This window comes from Schistocerca nitens, chromosome 1, assembly GCF_023898315.1.
Source record: "Schistocerca nitens isolate TAMUIC-IGC-003100 chromosome 1, iqSchNite1.1, whole genome shotgun sequence".
Classification (NCBI taxonomy): Eukaryota; Metazoa; Arthropoda; class Insecta; order Orthoptera; family Acrididae; genus Schistocerca; species Schistocerca nitens.
Genome location: NC_064614.1, coordinates 265,597,206 through 265,616,808, shown reverse-complemented (window position 1 = coordinate 265,616,808; position 19,603 = coordinate 265,597,206). Strand labels below are relative to the sequence as shown.

General features: G+C 41.8%; 1 protein-coding gene and 1 long non-coding RNA gene across 3 annotated transcripts in view; one reads left to right on the top strand and one right to left on the bottom strand.

Annotated features, from left to right (window-relative positions):
* Window positions 1-1,645, bottom strand: part of LOC126247803 (mannosyl-oligosaccharide glucosidase) — a 70,918-nt gene extending 69,273 nt beyond the window's left edge. Inside the window, exon 1 of one of the 2 annotated variants that reach the window (XM_049948511.1) lies at window positions 1,271-1,645. The gene's annotated coding sequence lies outside the window, so the exon portion shown is untranslated. Of the gene's footprint in view, window positions 1-743; window positions 765-1,270 lie in introns of those variants that run through there. The other variant, XM_049948513.1, reaches the window with a different exon arrangement.
* A 100-nt stretch (window positions 1,646-1,745) lies between these two features.
* The window catches only part of LOC126247792 (uncharacterized), a 28,286-nt gene continuing 10,428 nt past the window's right edge, over window positions 1,746-19,603 (top strand). The window contains exon 1 of the long non-coding RNA XR_007545388.1: window positions 1,746-2,009. This is a non-coding gene — a long non-coding RNA (uncharacterized LOC126247792). The remainder of the gene's footprint in view (window positions 2,010-19,603) is intronic.

Below are 19,603 nucleotides of genomic sequence, written 5' to 3'. Positions count from 1 at the left end.
CAGCATTCAGCTTAAATGATGCAACAAAATCACTGAAATGTAGAAGAAAGTGGTCTGATATGTGTTTTATTGCCACTAACTGTGAATAAAAGTTTTATTTTAAAGGGTCCGAGACCTAACTGTGTAACCATAGATACCCTTCTCTGCAGTCTTATATCTGAACTTAATTATTATTTAAAACAGTGCAGGAGACAGATGCCAGTTATTTCTTCTCAATCTCCCTCCTGTTCTTTTGTATGTCTGAACTCTTTGTGGCAATTCCGTGAGCACTGGCAGTAATTCAGATAAAAAAAAAAAAAAAAAAAAATACCTCTAACTAGCTTCAATTACACAATCTGGCTGCTTATAAACACAACTTTAATGAGTAGATGCATAAAAAGGAAAAAAAAAAGAAGTCAGCTAACCAAAAGTCATATAAATTTGGTTGTTGGATATCTGGAGGTTTATAACAATCTAACAATCTTTATAAAAACAATAAAATGACCTTTGATGCACAAAACACCAAGAGTAATATACTACACTAATGCTGTATTGTACTGGAACTGCTACAGGCTACAAAACATATTTTCTTTTGAAAATGAGTTGTAATACATCGCAATTTATTAAGAAAAGTGTGTTTTGAATAGTTAATAAAATGATACACCAAGATTAAAGGCATGCTAACGAAGCAAGTGATAATAATTACTCTTGCACAAGGCACAAATATGGTTCATCTACAATATTTAAAGGAGACAAGAACTTACACGATTTCTGATAAACGAGAATATTTATCGTGAAGAAAAGAAATGAGCATCAGCCGAATTGGTTTTGTCTGAAACGTACAACGTCGGTTGCGTTGAATGACAACTACTTCAGACCATTTCAGAAACGGCTGGGCTAAAATCACTTTAAAGAAAAGAAGGCTGCAGCTGATAATAAATTTTGTATTGTCAGATTATTCCTCTGATTTAAACTTGATAAGAACATTCACTATACTCTAATTTTTATCTTTATATGAATTACAGCATACTTGTAAATTAACTTCAGGGTTTTTTATTTTAATTTATCCATGTTATATTGATGTTGTTTGAGGTCTGTGACCGTATTATAAGATTATGTGGAAGAATTTATAGTGCTGCAGTCATTTGTGACTGCAGGAGAATAAATTATTCCACATAATTCACGTTTTTTCTTTTTAATTTTTCGGCGCTTTCTGCTCACGCCGCTAAAATTATGAGGGCGTTACACACTATAAGAAGGGGTATACGATACTAAATACCGGTACGCGCACCTTTCCTGAGAAGAGTTTGTGCCTGTTTGTCGTACACATGGAAAAATAACGTCACTCCTGAAGGTGCGCCCTGCTCTCTGGCCACGTAGTTCGTAAATCGAATACTAACATCTCTTTGACTTTACTATGAAAACGAGAAAAATTTTGCAAATTAAGCAATAATGCATGCGTTTGCTGTTAGTTTTCCAATCACTCACAGCCGACACAGGCTATGAAGTGTAAGAATACGGTTTTCTACAAATCAACATATTTATAACTTTGACGTTGTTCATTAAAATACTTTGGCAGCTATATTTCGCTACACACTTTAACAACACAACACACGTGCCAGACTCATAACATACGTAAACATAGTCACTTCAGATATCAACATTGATCCAGTGACACATCTTTGCCATAAATTCTTTGCATTGCATAGTGATACCAACCCTTTATAGTAATTACATCCTTTATCCAATCCTACCAACCTTTAAGGAGTCAAGTGTAACGACTCCATCATAGATGGCAATACCTGTAACGAGTTTGTAATTCGTGAACAAGTGCAAGGTGAAGAACCTTTGCCATTTTACAGTAGTCTGAAACAGTGGCAGTTGTTCCGTTAATTAGCCAGATGTTTGCACTTGTTAAGTGGGACAGTATTTGATAATCGTCATCGGTTCACCTGAAACTTCACAAGAATTCGAAATTCTGGAGATGTCTTGAGAAATGGGACAGACATCTAGCAGCCTTGGTCAAAACAGTGAGTGATGTCATTATTTACTTTTTATCGTAGCCAGAGATATTTTGGAATATTATGTCGCCGTCATTCAAGCGTCAGAAGCAGTCGCACGTGATTATGTTGACAGTTGGATTCTTATCGTGTGTGTGTGTGTGTGTGTGTGTGTGTGTGTGTGTGTGTGGTAGAGACTGTGTTTTATTTGACAGCTAGAAGATTTTGAAACGACGTGCAGCGTATCAGTGTACTTATGCACAAATTACTGAACGAACATTAGTATTAGATATTTATTACAAATAATATTTGTCCATTTGGATTGATCAAAACTTTTAGTTCTACATTACTATTGACACGTGTTTGATAAGGCTCCTTTAGAAAGAAATTAATGTCCGGGCCCTTACACAGAGGTGTTCCTGTTTCCACGAAACATTAAAATTATCTCGAGCATTTTTGGTTTTTGTCGTGGAAATTATTTATCTGAATTTACATACGTATATAGCTTCTAATGAGCGTTTGTTTATTTCCCTATATTTTGTCTGATCGGATTTAATGCACTTCTTTATTAATATGCAAGCTATTCAATGATTAGCTACTGATGAGAGTTATTGATAAAACTTACCGAAAGGCTGCACCTGAAACAATCACAGAGGCAACTGTTATGCTGTTGAAATTGTTGTGTCGTTTTAATTATTCGATTCATGATGAATTTGCTGTGAGATTTTTCAGTAGGTTTTAAAGACTAAATATGCTAAATGTAAGTAGCAGAATATGTATACATGTCAACAGTGAATTTGTCGTGAACGCAATCTCGTACCTTTGTTCCATAGATGGTTTCAAAGCCATAGGCATAGTTCGTTTATTAAACTGTAAGTCTTTGAATAATAAAAATTTATCGCAGATGCCTTATACCGCTTTGGGCACGTACATAATTTGCAGCTTATTTTTGTACACTATTTGTTAGTGTAGTGCTGCACAAGAAACTCTTTCGGAGCAAAACATTGGTTTCTCAGTGTCTGTCGTTTGCGATCATAAGGCGGGCCGTATTATTTGGTACAGACCGCCCCGCCCCCTTTCTTACATTAAATACGATTCTCTCGCTCTCTCTCTCTCTCTCTCTCTCTCTCTCTCTCTCCTTTCGTGGAAATTAAATAGAATGTTGGTGGTTGTTATGTAACTTTTCACTACACTAGAGATCATCATTTCTGATCTATAGACTTTTTCAAATCTTTGATGACGCTCGTCAATCGACTCGCTGTAAATCTCATTCGCATGAAGTGCATTGCCCAGGATTCACAATTCGTGTTTTAATTCAGTGCTGCAGCAAAGAGTCGTTAGTAGACTGAAAGATGCTGTAAGAGGCCTTTATGAGGGAATTATTTTATCCCCGCGTAATTAAGCCTTTTACATTTCACCCCTTTTTGACCATACAATTAAGTGTTAAGTTTTTTTTTTCGTTCTGTGCACTTTTATCTTCCCTCTTGCGTTCTTGAATTTATTTGTTCTGTCTTGGGCACTTGTTAATTTATTTGTTTTTGTTTCTATATTTTGTTCTACCTGCTTTGGAATTTTTGAGCCCGCCTCCTTTCCCATTTCTCTCTCTCGATAGAATTAAAAACATTATTTCATTTTTCAGATTTGATTGATTGAGAGCAGATACTGCAAGCAAACGGGGTGCTGCTGGAAAATGTCTTCCATCGGGTACCTTGTCTGCACTGGAGTGATACCTAGTGAATGACGATTAAGATAAATAACAATAGATATGTTGCCTTCTCTAGCCGATTCAAATTCTTTTGTCCGATGTTTCAGGACTCGAGAACAGTCGATTTACACAAGTCGTGCTTTCGTTATTTGATATCGGCTTTCGGAGATGCCTTTCATTTTAAACGCAATAATAGCAACCCACAGAGAGAAGTGTCAGATAAGGATGTTTAAATGAAATATTTTTGTCTATTAATGGTAATGTTTGACGACAGCAAGAAATTAATTTAGAAGTTGAATTCACAGGAGGGTATTGCCGTTCTGCCAAACGAAACGTGAGTTTCACAAAAACAGCGACTACACCAGCGTTTGGCGTGAGTTCTGTTTCCGATTTGCACATTACTGTCCCTCAGCGCAGCGTTCCGTGCCCTAAGGACCTCAGCTATCGAACAAGTCAGTGAAATTATGAGTTCATTATCGTTGCGTCCTTCCTACGACAGACGGGCTTATCGCACACGAGCGCCCTTTTCTTCAAAGATAATTCAGCTAACGCACAATACGAGCACACTATGTAAGTCTCTAGGAAGAAAGCGGATTTCAATACAGATCTTCATTGTTTACGTTTTGATGAGGTGCTGAGAACTAGCTGCTGAGTAAATTCTGATGCCCGTCATTATTCCCTGGCCTTGTTAGACTAAAATACTCTCATCCGCCCAGTCGCGGCCGACGCTGCGATTTTATTGTATGATATCACCGCTAAATTTCGTTCCTACGGTTCCGGGCAAACGCATTTCGCATTGTCATTTTAATGGCATGTGCAATTATTCACATTGGCTCGCCACTAAATTCGAGTACAATTATCCATCAGAATTTTAATGTGTGACAATCGAGAAACGTTGCAGTGACTGCATATTATAAAGAAATTGTTTCTAGTAGACAAAGTAAGCATTTCTTGACGCGGGCCGCAGCGGAGGGTATTGCTCCCAGAAATAAGCGTTCCAGCTACGTGTAACAGTCAACATGTTTGGCGATGTGCAAGAAATGGTCGCGATCGGGAAATGAATTAGTATTTTCCAGAAACCCAGTGACAAAAGGACTCCAGTAAAGACCGTATTTCAGTAGCAACAAGACCCATAAATAAGTTGATCCTCAAACTATATTTTCCTAGACATGGCCAGTTTCTTTAATACGAAAAGGGATCCATCCAGTTTGCTTTAGTGGAATCCGCTGTGGACCATAGTGCAAATTATAATTTTTTATCAATCGCTAGGGAAAAAATAAATAAAAAACGTGCCTGATCTTGGGCTGAACCCTAGGCATGGGAACTGTAACCTGACAGCTGAGCATAGGCCGAGCAATAGTGAAAGTGATCAAACTATGTAAATAAGTGTACAATGTAAATTGTTAAATGCGTGAAACTGACGCTTTCATTTGATGATTTTTGCGTAGTTCAAACCCCCGACCGTTATCCAGATTTAGGTTTTCTTTAGTTCGCCCCAAATCGATTGCGGCAGATGCCCAGGTACGTACGATCCTTAGAAAAGGACACAGCCGAATTTCTCACCAAATCCGAGGCAATGTCTAATTTCCAATGCGCTCATCTAGAACAAAACATTGAATCTCAGTCTTCCGTCCGTCCTTTCTTGATGTTCAGAGAAACAATACACATCCTTCTGAAGAACACTAGCGGTGTTATTACTCTTCTTAGCAGTTGTTATAAACTTTCTGCATTCAGTACGTATTTAGGTAAGATATGTTGGTTGAAGGAATTGAGATGGTCATTGAAAGACTCCCTCCTTCCCTGAACGAACCACAGTGCAACACATCATTCATCCATTAGATGGATAAAAATATGGAAAGAAGATTGATTTGTAACGTTCTGTCAAGGCGAGCTCATTCAAGGCTGAGCTCTAATTCGGATACGACAAAATTGAGGCGTGCTTTTTAAAAAGAACCACTTCCGCATTCTACGTAATCTCTTTTGAGAAACTATATGAATCAGCATAGCCGGATGGGTAATTAAACTTAGCTCTTCGTGAGTTAGTGTGTCATGCCCAAATCGCTGTGCCACCTCGTGCAGTTGGATAACAATAACATATTATGACCAACGACACACCCAGAACCATCTCATTGTTATGGGATACCGAAGATACCTTCCATTGTGTGTAATTTTTATGCTCACTGCACGTAACTGGGCATAAGATCTCAACAGAAAAAATTCGCTTGTGCTGTTTAACACATTGATAGGGCTCGGATGGAAACGCTTTCTTATTCTTAGCACTGGTCGAGTGTACCCCTTTTCCCCGAAGGGCTGGTCGCCTGAGTTTGCTGTCACCTGCTGAGCTGTGCAGGTTGTTTGTTAGAAGTGAAAGTCTCAATTGTTTGTGCCCTGATTTTCGTATTTGGTACTCTAGCCAGGGACTGAGACTTGTAGAATTACATGTCGTACTGGCATAATGTGATAATAGGTGTATTTTCAGACTCATAAGCTGTAGCCCAGAAGTTCTGCTTGTGCATAAACTTCAGCTGTTTGACAGCACCACCCCTATCCCGCGGTGACCTTTTCACAGCGGACACCCCACCATTACAACGCCTTCTGCGCAGGTAGTGGCCGAGTTTTTTGTGTGCGTTCTATAAACCTCTGGCAGGGTATGACTGCGTCGAACACTACGTGAGGCGATGCGTCCCACATACCAGTAGGGAATGATTCCAGTAAGTGGTGGAGATATTCCGTAAAATTACAGACCAATATCCTTAACATCGGTTTTGCTGCAGAGTTCTAGAACATATTCTGAATTCGAATATAATAAATTTCCTAGAAATTGAAAAGCTTTTGTCCGTGAATCAGCCTGATTTTTAGAAAGCATGGCTCTTGTGAAACCCTGCTTGCCGTTTCCTCCCATTATATACTGTGAGCTATGGGTGAAGTTCAACAGGCAGATTCCATATTTCTAATTTCCGAGAAACATTCGACATATGCCGCACTGCAGACTGGTAACAAAAGTACGAGCATATGGAATAGGTTCCCAGATGTGTGAGTGGATCGAAGACTTCTGAAGTAATAGAACCCTGTATGTTGTCCTCTGCGGTTAGTGTTCATCGAGACTAGGGTATCGTCAGGAGTGCCTCAGGGAAGTATGAGACGAATGCTGTTATTTTCTTTATTCATAAATGAACTGGCGGACGGGGTGGGCACCAATCTGTGCTTGTTTCGTGTGATGCTGTAGTGTTTGGAAAGGTGTCGAAGTTGACTGGCTGTAGGATGATACAATATGGCTTAAACAAAATATCTAGTTCGTTTGATGAATGGCTGACAGCTCTAAATGTAGAAAAATTAACATTAATGCGGATTAGTAGGAAAAACAAACCCATAATGTTCAGATACAGCATTATTACGTCAAAGTCGTGTTGTTTAAGTATCTGTACGTAACAGCATAACGCGATATGCAATGGGACGAGCAGTGAGGATTGTGGTAGGAAAGGCGAATGGCCCACTCCAGTTTATTGGGAGAATTTTAGGAAAGTATGGTTCTTCTGCAAAGGAGACTGAATATGGGTCGCTAGTGAGACGTATTCTGAGTAGTGCTCGAGTGCTTGGGATCCGCACCAGGTAACATTAAAGGGAGACATGAAGCAGTTCAGAGGCGGGCTGCTAGGTTTGTTACCGGTGGTTTCGAACAACACACAAGTGCTGTATAACGAGATTCTTCAGAAACTCGAGTTGGAATCGCTGGAGGGGTGGCAACATTCGTTTCGAGCCTCACTATTGAGAACATTTAGAGAACCGACATTTGAACCTGATTGCGGTACGATTGTACTGCCGCCAACATACATTTCGCGTAAGGGCTACGAAGATAAGATGTGAGAAATAAGAACTGATACGGAGACACATAGGCAGCTGCTTTTCCCTCGCTGTATTTGCGAGTGGAACAGGAAAGGAAATAACTATTAGTGGAACCAGGTACCCTCCGCCATGCACCATATGATGGCTAGCGGAATATCTGTATAGACGTAGATATGCTCAGGTGGGGGAGGGGGGGGGGGTATTTATCACTGATGACGTCTGCCATTGTTCGTCACAGGCGAACTGTACAGGAACCTATTGGCCTTACTGAAAGAAGTATAGCAAGAAGTATATACAGGGTGATACAAAAAGGTACGGCCAAACTTTCAGGAAACATTCCTCACACACAAATAAAGAAAAGATGTTATGTGGACATGTGTCAAGAAACGCTTAATTTCCATGTTAGAGATCATTTTAGTTTCGTCAGTATGTACGAGGTGCATTCAAGTTCTAAGGCCTCCGATTTTTTTTCTCGGGACTGGAAAGAGATAGAAACATGCGCATTGTTTTAAAATGAGGCCGCGTTCATTGTCAATACGTCCCAGAGATGGCAGCACCGTACGGCAGATGGAATTTTACCACCAGCGGCGAGAATGAGAACTGTTTTAAATACTTAAAATGGCGACGTTTTCCTTACTTGAACAGCATGCAATCATTCGTTTTCTGAATTTGGGTGGTGTGAAACCAATTGCAATTCATCGACAGTTGAAGGAGACATGTGGTGATGGAGTTATGGATGTGTCGAAAGTGCGTTCGTGGGTGCGACAGTTTAATGAAGGCAGAACATCGTGTGACAACAAACTGAAACAACCTCGGGCTCGCATAAGCCAGTCTGACGACATGATCGAGAAAGTGGAGAGAATTGTTTTGGGGGATCGCCAAATGACTGTTGAACAGATCACCTCCAGAGTTGGCATTTCTGTAGGTAATGTTGACTTCGGTGCTTGTGTTGACATGCGACTCATTGCTCTACAGTACTAGCATCAAGCACATCAGTACGTAGCATCAACAGGTTAGTGTTCATCACGAATGTGGTTTTGCAGACAGTGCAATGTTTACAAATGCGGAGTTGACAGATGCCCATTTGATGTATGGATTAGCATGGGGCAATAGCCGTGGCGCGGTACGTTTGTATCAAGACAGATTTCCAGAGTGAAGGTGTTCCGACAGGAAGACGTTCGAAGCAATTGATCGGCGTCTTAGGGAGCATGGAACATTCCAGCCTATGACTCGCAACTGGGGAAGACCTAGAACGACGAGGACACCTGCAATGGACAAGGCAATTCTTCGTGCAGTTGATGATAACCCTAATGGCAGCGTCAGAGAAGTTGCTGCTGTACAAGGTAACATTGGCCACGTCACTGTATGGAGAGTGCTACGGGAGAACCAGTTGTTTCTGTACCATTTACAGCGTGTGCAGGCACTATCAGCAGCTGATTGGCCTCCACGGGTACACTTCTGCGAATGGTTCATCTAACAATGTGTCAATCCTCATTTCAGTGCCAATGTTCTCTTTACGGATGAGGCTTCATTCCAACGTGATCAGATTGTAATTTTTCACAATCAACATGTGTGGACTGACGAGAATCCGCACGCAATTGTGTCATCAACACAGATTTTCTTTGAACTTTTGGGCAGGCATTGTTGGCGATGTCTTGATTGGGCCCCATGTTCTTTCACCTACGCTCAATGGAGCACGTTATCATGATTTCATAGGCGATACTCTACCTGTGCTGCTAGAACATGTGCCTTTACAAGTACGACACAACATGTGGTTCATGCACGATGGAGCTCCTGCCCATTTCAGTCGAAGCGTTCATACGCTTCTCAACAACAGATTTGGTGACCGATGGATTGGTAGAGGCGGGCCATTTCCATGGCCTCCACGCTCTCCTGACCTCAACCCTCTTGACTTTCATTTATGGCGGCATTTGAAAGCTCTTGTCTACGCAACCCCAGTACCAAATGTAGAGCATCTTCGGGCTCATATTGTGGACGGCTGTGATACAATACGCTATTCTCCAGGGTTGCATCAGCGCATCAGGGATTCCATGCGACGGAGGGTGGATGCATGTATCCTCGCTAACGGAGGACATTTTGAACATTTCCTGTAACAAAGTGTTTGAAGTCACGCTGGTACGTTCTGTTGCTGTGTGTTTCCATTCCATGATTAATGTGATTTGAAGAGAAGTAATAAAATGAGCTCTAACATGGAAAGTAAGCGTTTCCGGACACATGTCCACATAACATATTTTGTTTCTTTGTGTGTGAGGAATGTTTCCTGAAAGTTTGGCCGTACCTTTTTGTAACACCCTGTATATAGATGTAGATATTCTCAGGTGGGGGAGAGCGGGGGGGGGGGGGGGGTATTTATCACTGATGACGTCTGCCATTGTTCGTCACAGGTGAACTGTACAGGAACCTATTGGCCTTACTGGAAGAAGTACAGCAACCAGCTGTTTTATATATAGCATTACTTGTGCTAAGACGCGTTTCGGATCTTCACCGATCTTCAGTTGTCACAATATATATACAATCTTCATAAATACAACGTTTTCGTCGACCGCATTTCGAACGCAGCAGTTGCCCTACACAAAATACTCAGCCAGACCACTGCCGATTGCACAGCCAACGTTTTTCTGTCGAGCACCACCGGCACGGCACTCTTCTTGCACACATTTGTTGAAGAGCACTGGTGTACAGCACGGTCTACACTACACGCAACGTCCGCCCTCTCCGACCAGGAACCAGTCTGCATGTTGATAACAAGCTGGCATTAGCGCAGGCCTGTACTTCATGCCCGTCTGCTCCACTACTGACCACATGAAATTACAGTTCCGTCCTTACTGCAACATGACCATCTCTCTGTTTCTCGCTTACCGCAGCGGCCTTTCTCGTTGGCTCTCCACAGACGGACCCACTGCTCCAGCTGAGGCCCAGCACAGCTCGGGTGGGGCGGCGTTGTCGCCAGACCGCCGCGCCGATGTGCCTCTGGACGAACAGGGGACGAGCAAACGCTGGACACAGTTATCGTAGTGGGCGGGAATATATCGCGTTGTAATTAACAGCACATTATTAATGTTAGACAGCCAGGGTCAGGTGAAAGTTACGGTGACGTACACTACTGGCCATTAAAATTGCTACACCACGAAGATGACGTGCTACAGACGCGAAATTTAACCGACAGGAAGAAGATGCTGTCATATGCAAATGATTAGCTCTTCAGAGCATCCACACAAGGTTGGCGCCGGTGGCGACACATACAACGTGCTGACATGAGGGAAGTTTCCAACCGATTTCTCATATACGAACACCAGTTGACCGGCGTTGCCTGGTGAAAAGTTGTGATGCCTCGTGTAAGGAGCAGAAATGCGTACAATCACGTTTCCGACTTTGATAAAGGTCGGATTGCATCCTATCGCGATTGCGGTTTATCGTATCGCGACATTGCTGCTCGCGTTGGTCGAGATCCAGTGACTGTTAGCAGAATATGGAATCGGTGGGTTCAGGAGGGTACACTAGAACTGACTTGCCTGCGCATTGAGTCAAACAGAGCTTGGATGGCGTGTACAGGTACAGCTGCCTATGCAGCTTCAACACAATACCATAGTTCATCAAGAGTAGTGACCGACGCATTGTGACGAGCCAGTTGCTTGGCCACCATTGACCAGACGTTTTCAGTTGGTGAGAGATCTGGAGAATGTGCTGTCCAGGGCAGCAGTCGAACATTTTCTGTATCCAGAAAGGCCCGTACAGGTACTGCAACATGCGGTAGTGCATTATCCTGCTGAAATGTAGGGTTTCGCAGGGATCGAGTGAAGGATAGAGTCACGGGTGTAACACATCTGAAATGTAACGTCCACTGTTCAAAGTGCCGTCAAGGCGAACAGGAGGTGACAGAGACGTGTAACCAATGGCACCCCATACCAACACGCCGGATGATACGCCAGTATGGCGATGACTAATACACGCTTCCAAAGTGCGTTCACCGCGATGTCGCCAAACACGGATGCTACCATCATGACGGTGTAAACAGAACCTGGATTCATCCGAAAAAATGACGTTTTGCCATTCGTGCACCCAGTTTCGTCGTTGAGTACACCATCGCAGACGCTCCTGTCTGTGATGCAGCGTCAAGGGTAACCGCAGCCATGGTCTCCGAGCTGATAGTCCATGCTGCTGCAAACGTCGTCGAACTGTTCGTGCAGATTGTTTTTGTCTTGCAAATGTCCCCATCTGTTGACTCAGGGATCGAGACGTGGCTGCGCGATCCGTTACAGCCATGCGGATAAGATGCCTGTCATCTCGACTACTAGTGGGATCCAGCACGGCGTTCCGTATTACCCTCCTGAATCCACTGATTCCATATTCTGCTAACAATCATTGGATCTCGACCAACGCGAGCACCAATGTCGCGATACGATAAACCGCAACCGCAATCGCGATAGGCTACAATCCGACCTTTATCAAAGTCGGAAACGTGATGGTACGCATTTCTCCTCCTTACACGAGGCATCACAACAACGTTTCACCAGGCAACGCCGGTCAACTGCTGTTTGTGTATGAGAAATCGGTTGGAAACTTTCCTCATGTCAGCACGTTGTAGGTGTCGCCACCGGCGCCAACCTTGTGTGAATGCACTGAAAAGCCAATCATTTGCATATCACAGCATCTTCTTCCTGTCGGCTAAATTTCGCGTCTGTATCACGTCATCTTCATGGTGTAGCAATTTTAATGGCCAGTAGTGTATATGGGTTTTGAGGATCTGCTCGACCATTGTACTCACGTCTTTTTAACTCGCTCCACACTGTCATTGTGCTATTTGGATTGTTTATAGGACTTTTTAACTCGCAAACCGTTCCTGCTGCTGATCTATGCGTAATTTTACAACCACCCGTCTGCAATGCTCGGCGGTCCCGTTCCGTCAGTACGCGAGGGTCTGCCAAGTCTTGGTTGAGCTGTTATTGTTCCTTCGCTCTTCCACCTTACAGTCACATCAGCAGCAGTCAACTTTGACAGCTTTAGAAGGGTTGGAGTGTCCTTGATGGGTTTATTACTCATATGACTAGTTCACGTTCGAAATCACTGAGCTCTGCTGACGGCCCCATTGTGCAGTAATTGCTTCTCTAGTGACAACACAATGCTGCGTGCCTCCCTTTATCCACCTCTCGCGACATCTAGTGATCGAGTTGGAGTGTCCGGATGCTTTTGATCAGACACTGTATCTAGGAGAAAGTAGACTGTTTATCCCTTTCCAGGCACAGGTTCTCAGCTTTTTGCGAGTGAATTACGACGTATATTTAGGCCCGTTCGGGTCCTCTACATGTGGATATCACCCATTTACGGCTTATCGTACAGTCCCATACTGATTAATTCATGAGTGTCCACTATCATTGTTATTATTAACGACCTTCACAACCAATCAATCCTTCTCAGCTGTTGAATGAATTTGCCACGTAATTCCGACTTGGCATTGAATGTTCCAGTTCCGGTTTCCATAAATGGAGAAAATCACACAAACAGTTGTATTTGGCAGTGAAAATAAACGTTGGGCTTGAAATATGAGAGTTTTGTTGCCACAACAGAGCTACCCAAAACTTCTTGGTGCACCAGCGATGCTGCAGCCCGCATTCGTCATCTGTACTCGGCAGACGACTTCCTGTTTGAGAACAGGACGACAGGTAGACAGCAGGATGAACTAGTGTCGAGGCATTTGTTACTGAACGAACTGTGGTGGAGGGACATTGGCAGATTGGAGTAGTTCAACATTAGACAGTCGTGGCCAACTGGCTAAATGTGAACACTCCTTTTGTACACAGAGTGGCGACAGTTTTTAAGAAAGTTCGTTGATCAAATACTAAACCAGATATTGGCGATCATCCACTCGAAGAGAGATGAGTGCGACAGTATAGCGGCCGTCACCAAAATAGGCACCTCATGGTCATCTCACTGTCCGACAGCATTGCCAGTTAGTGATAATTTCAGACGTTAGTAAGAAATCCGGAAAAAAATATTAGACATCCCTATTTTTAGTCTGGAATATGATGGTGTTCTTTCTAAAGAAAATTGTTGCCAGCTGCTACGAAAAAAATAAATAAAAAATGAAGTTACGAGAAATTTTGAAGAAAAGTGATTTTGAAAAAAGAAAAGAAATTTCTTTTTACTTAAACTTCTGGGGGGAAAAAAACAGAACGACTGTCATATTTGGATTGAAAATGATATATGAACATTCTCAAAATTCATATATGCATCTGATAAATATTTTACTATGAAAACATAAACATCTTTGAACGCATATGTATTTTATTGAAACCGGTAACCGGTTTCGATCTGTACTCTGCATAGAGAGTAGTAAACAGCTTATAATAATGAAGGGAAACAGTTATACAATATAATTAATGTGAATAGTATACCTATAATGGTGACTGGAGCAGGGCTCGCTGAACAGACTGAACGGACAAAATCAGTGTATTTTAGAAGTAGCTTTTATTACTTACACTCACGATCCATAGCCATTGGCCAGTAATGACGCCATGCTGGAGGCAGGGGGCGGGGCTATCACTGGTTTAACGACGAGCAGCTGAGCCAGAGTCAGCAGTCGATTACATCTGTCTAGAGTAGCCTGCTCAACCAACCCAGCTCCTGTCATCATCATGAGTAATTATATTTTACAATTATTTCGCTTTATTATTATAATGATATTTTTTACTATTATTTCACTTTATTATTATTATAATGATATGTTTTTAAATCAATCTGTATATTGAGCCAGCAGTAAAGGAAACAAAAGAAAAATTCAGAGTAGGTATTAAAATCCATGGAGAAGAAATAAAAACTTTGAGGTTCGCCGATGACATTGTAATTCTGTCAGAGACAGCAAAGGACTTGGAAGAGCAGTTGAACGGAATGGACAGTGTCTTGAAAAGAGGATATAAGATGAACATCAACAAAAGCAAAACGACGATAATGGAATGTAGTCGAATTAAGTCGGGTGACGCTGAGGGAATTAGATTAGGAAATGAGACACTTAAAGGAGTTTTGCTATTTGGGGAGCAAAATAACTGATGATGGTCGAAGTAGAGAGGATATAAAATGTAGACTGGCAATGGCAAGGAAGGCGTTTCTAAAGTCGAGAAATTTATTAACATCGAGTATAGATTTAAGTGTCAGGAAGTCGTTTCTGAAAGTATTTGTATGGAGCGTAGCCATGTATGAAAGTGAAACTTGGACGATAAATAGTTTGGACAAGAAGAGAATAGAAGCTTTCGAAATGTGGTACTACAGAAGAATGCTGAAGATTAGGTGGGTAGATCACATAACTAATGAGGAGGTATTGAATAGAATTGGGGAGAAGTGGAGTTTGTGGCACAACTTGACTAGAAGAAGGGGTCGGTTGGTAGGACATGTTCTGAGGCATCAAGGGATCACCAGTTTAGTATTGGACGGCAGCGTGGAGGGTAAAAATCGTAGAGGGAGACCAAGAGATGAATACACTAAGCAGATTCAGAAGGATGTGGGTTGCGGTAGGTACTGGGAGATGAAGAAGCTTGCACAGGATAGAGTAGCATCGAGAGCTGCATCAAACCAGTCTCAGGACTGAAGACCACAACAACAACATGTTTTTTAAAAAAAATTATTGGTAAACCGAGGTCGCTGTTTTCCTGGAACAATGTTCCAGAAAATATGTGAAAGATAAAAGTCTTCTGAGATAAAAAATAAAATATCCGTAAGAGGGGTGGAATCTTTACCGCCTGTGTAACGAAAAGTGTCACCGCTGATGAATTTGTGTTCTGTTAAATCTTGTAGAAACTTCCAGCGAGAAAGTTGTTAAACTGTGAAATTAATTTTGGTACCATCTTAGACGTCATTATTGTATAGAGTCACGTACGGACGCATTTTATTTACAAGGACTCTGTGCGTGACAGCGCCCAGGTAGTTGTGTGCCGCCGCCAGGATTTTAGTTCCGACAGCTCGCCATAATAGCACCGAGAATATTTCCTAGAATTTTTTTGTATTTGCAGCTGTTACTGACCCTTCGTCTCTGCAGCCATTACCCAAATCGTCGCCGATATATACTGTACAAAAGTAACTGTAGGTAATTTTTTTTTTCATAATGTGGGGCCACAGTCATAATACAGGGTGATTCAAAAAGAATACCACAACTTTAAAAATGTGTATTTAATGAAAGAAACATAATATAACCTTCTGTTATACATCATTACAAAGAGTATTTAAAAAGGTTTTTTTTCACTCAAAAACTAGTTCAGAGATGTTCAATATGGCCCCCTCCAGACACACGAGCAATATCAACCCGATACTCCAACTCGTTCCACACTCTCTGTAGCATATCAGGCATAACAGTTTGGATAGCTGCTGTTATTTCTCGTTTCAAATCATCAATGGTGGCTGGGAGAGGTGGCCGAAACACCATATCCTTAACATACCCCCATAAGAAAAAATCGCAGGGGGTAAGATCAGGGCTTCTTGGAGGCCAGTGATGAAGTGCTCTGTCACGGGCTGCCTGGCGGCCGATCCATCGCCTCGGGTAGTTGACGTTCAGGTTTCATAACTAACCTTTTTCGTAGGACTCTCCATACAGTTGATTGTGGAATTTGCAGCTCTCTGCTAGCTCTGCGAGTCGATTTTCCTGGGCTGCGAACAAATGCTTGCTGGATGCGTGCTACATTTTCATCACTCGTTCTCGGCCGTCCAGAACTTTTCCCTTTGCACAAACACCCATTCTCTGTAAACTGTTTATACCAACGTTTAATACACCACCTATCAGGAGGTTTAACACCATACTTCGTTCGAAATGCACGCTGAACAGCTGTCGTCGATTCACTTCTGCCGTACTCAATAACACAAAAAGCTTTCTGTTGAGCGGTCGCCATCTTAGCATCAACTGACGCTGACGCCTAGTCAGCAGCGCCTCAAGCGAACAAATGTACAACTAAATGAAACTTTATAGCTCCCTTAATTCGCCGACAGATAGTGCTTAGCTCTGCCTTTTGTCGTTGCAGAGTTTTAAATTCCTAAAGTTGTGGTATTCTTTTTGAATCACCCTGTATATTTTTTTAAAGTCAGTACCGCAATTAGACTTTTTTATTTGCAGTGTTATATTTGCACGATCATGATTTCGGCTTCAAAGTGCCATTATCAAGTGTTTTAATGTTATACAGTGCCTAAGATGGCGTACTGTCGTATTTAAAATACACTATTAGACACATTGTCTAAGGGTCAACATTTCTGGTAAAAGCCTACTGCTTTTGGTATATTTGGTGATAAAACAAAGCAGTAGGCTTTTACCAGAAATATTGACCCTTAGACAATGTGTCTAATAGTGTATTTTAAATACGACAGTATGCCATCTTAGGCACTGTATAACATTAAAACACTTGATAATGACACTTTGAAGCCGAAGTCATGATCGTGTAAATGTAACACTGCAAATAAAAAACAGTCTAACGGCGGTACTGACTTTAAAGCAAAAAAAGTAACTGTAGGTACTTTCAAGCCCGTATTTCCCTTGAAGACGAGCAAAATATACTTTTGCGTGTGGTTTTGTGAAACCCAAGTTATATCGAAGTATATCAAAGGACTATTGTCATCATCGCGCAGTAAGTGCATTTTACACAGAACTTGGCGTTGCAATGTCTTTGCATTCCACTGCAAATTCTCGTCCACCATTACACTTTCTGAATCAACATCCAGATGAGCGGGGAAGACAAAGAACGGCGATCTCTGAGCTAGAAAAATAGAATTTTTCATGGTGATCCCCTGTATTTTTTTTTTTTTTTTTTTTTTTTTTTTAGTCCTCGAGTACTCTCCTCTGTCATAATATCAAAGTACAATTCTACGCACAAACTTTTTGTCGAAATCGCCAAATTCTGTAATATCAGTTTTAATTTCTGTGCCTTTCACATGATCACATTTAGAGGTTCTGCTGATGCTACTGCATTGTTAATATGGGATAGGCCTGTAGTAGATTCTGACATACCACAAGATTTTATTGTCATTTTGTATGCTTGTACAAAATTTGTATTATACCTGGCTCACGTCATGCTCACATTTAGATGTTCTACCGATGTTACTGCACTGTTAATATGGAATACAGTCGATTCGAAAATACTAAAGGTTTTTATTGTCATTTTATGAACTTGAGCAAAATCTATATTATTCCTGGCTTCTTCACTGTTGGTCATATCAATAAAAAAAAACAGTACATTCGATACGACAATTTTGGATTGTTTTCGAATGTCTTTGCACCCTTTACGCACACCGACCGGAGCAGCAGTACACGTTGGCCCTTGATCCTCCATTCCACTCACTACCAGACACAAAATGCCTCGTTCCACGGAAGACTGAAACCACCCATGAACACACGATATTGCACGGAGACACTGAACATTTCATCTAACGCTGACTTGCTGCCCTGTTAACAATGTACATGCGGCAACAAAGGTATGAAGCGAGCGAATCGCAGCGCTTAGCGCCGGAGGTCTGCAGGGATCGGGCATGACGGTCATGTGTCGAATTTCGTGACGGCCACTCTAGTTATAATCTGGCCTTCTAGCTGCCATCGTGTGGGTGGCACATCGTTGCGTGGACCTACAAACCACCAGTCATCCTTTATAGAATATGACTGCGCAGGTATATAGAGACGACAAATTTTACGCCTACGTAACTCCTTTTGCAAATGCTCCTTGATTCCACCGCTAGTCGAAGCCAGGGGTTCCTAAACTTTTCCTCTAACGGAACGCTTTGAGAATCTTGGCTCTTTGATGGAACATCTTGTTCATTTTGAAGATCAATAAAAAATTAAAAAAATGAGGGAACCTCATTTTAGTCAGTGATTACTTCAGTTTTAAATCATAATTTTTCAAAAAGATATTTAGTATCGTCAGAATGCGGAGAAAACGCCACGTTATTAATAGTTTTTCGCGGAGCTCTCGTTCCCTTCCCGCGGGACAAATTCGCTCATCTGAAAGTAGTTCACGTAGAAAAATGTTTCATCATCATCATCATTTAAGACTGATTATGCCTTTCAGCGTTCAGTCTGGAGCACAGTCCCCCTTATAAAATTCCTCCATGATCCCCTATTCAGTGCTAACATTGGTGCCTCTTCTGATGTTAAGCCTATTACTTCAAAATTATTCTTAACCGAATCCAGGTACCTTCTCCTTGGTCTGCCCCGACTCCTCCTACCCTCTACTGCTGAACCCATGAGTCTTTTGGGTAACCTTGCTTCTCCCATGCGTGTAACATGACCCCACCATCTAAGCCTGTTCGCCCTGACTGCTTCATTTATAGAGTTCATTCCCAGTTTTTCTTTGATTTCCTCACTGTGGACACCCTCCTGCCATTGTTCCCATCTACTAGTACCTGCAATCATCCTAGCTACTTTCATATCCGTAACCTCAACCTTATTGATAAGGTACCTGAATCCACCCAGCTTTCGCTCCCATACAACAAAGTTGGTCGAAAGATTGAACGGTGCACAGATAACTTAGTCTTGGTACTGACTTCCTTCTTGCAGAAGAGAGTAGATCGTAGCTGAGCGCTCACTGCATTAGCTTTGCTACACCTCGTTTCCAGTTGTTTCACTATGTTGCCATCCTGTGAGAATATGCATCCTAAGTACTTGAAACCGTCCACCTGTTCTAACTTTGTTCCTCCTATTTGGCACTCAATCCGTTTATATCTCTTTCCCACTGTCATTACTTTCGTTTTGGAGATGCTAATCTTCATACCATAGTCCTTACATTTCTGATCTAGCTCTGAAATATTACTTTGCAAACTTTCAATCGAATCTGCCATCACAACTAAGTCATCTGCATATGCGAGACTGCTTATTTTGTGTTCACATATCTTAATCTCACCCAGCCAGTTTATTGTTTTCAACATATGATCCATAAATAATATGAACAACAGTGGAGATAGGTTGCAGCCTTGTCTTACCCCTGAAACTACTCTGAACCATGAACTCAATTTACCGTCATCTCTAACTGCTGCCTGACTATCAATGTAAAGACCTTTAATTGCTTGCAAAAGTTTGCCTCCTATTCCATAATCTCGT